This window comes from Penaeus monodon, chromosome 23 (genome assembly GCF_015228065.2).
Source record: "Penaeus monodon isolate SGIC_2016 chromosome 23, NSTDA_Pmon_1, whole genome shotgun sequence".
In the NCBI taxonomy this organism is placed as follows: Eukaryota; Metazoa; Arthropoda; class Malacostraca; order Decapoda; family Penaeidae; genus Penaeus; species Penaeus monodon.
Genome location: NC_051408.1, coordinates 33,837,172 through 33,837,430, shown reverse-complemented (window position 1 = coordinate 33,837,430; position 259 = coordinate 33,837,172). Strand labels below are relative to the sequence as shown.

Genomic DNA, 259 nt, shown 5'->3' with positions numbered 1-259 from the left:
CACCCGTAGGCGATATGACTCGCCGCACCAAGGCAGAGTTTCTTTCGCGCATTTTAGCCAGCGAAATGACGCCCGAGCAGTGATATAATGCGAGTCAAAGCATGGTAGTAAATATTAGTGATTTCGAAGACTATATTTTGACTCGGTTGTGAGGGGCCGCGATATAGATGGCGTCTTGGTTACTTGGCGATTTTTTTTTCTGTATCTTTTTTTAATCTTTGGTTTGAGGTGTGTCGCCTTTCTCTTGTTTGTTTTCTTC

At 43.6% G+C, this 259-nt stretch overlaps 1 protein-coding gene across 1 annotated transcript in view; it reads left to right on the top strand.

Annotated features, from left to right (window-relative positions):
- Window positions 1-259, top strand: part of LOC119587943 (espin-like) — a gene marked incomplete in the record, with an annotated part of 133,296 nt that overhangs the window by 86,064 nt on the left and 46,973 nt on the right.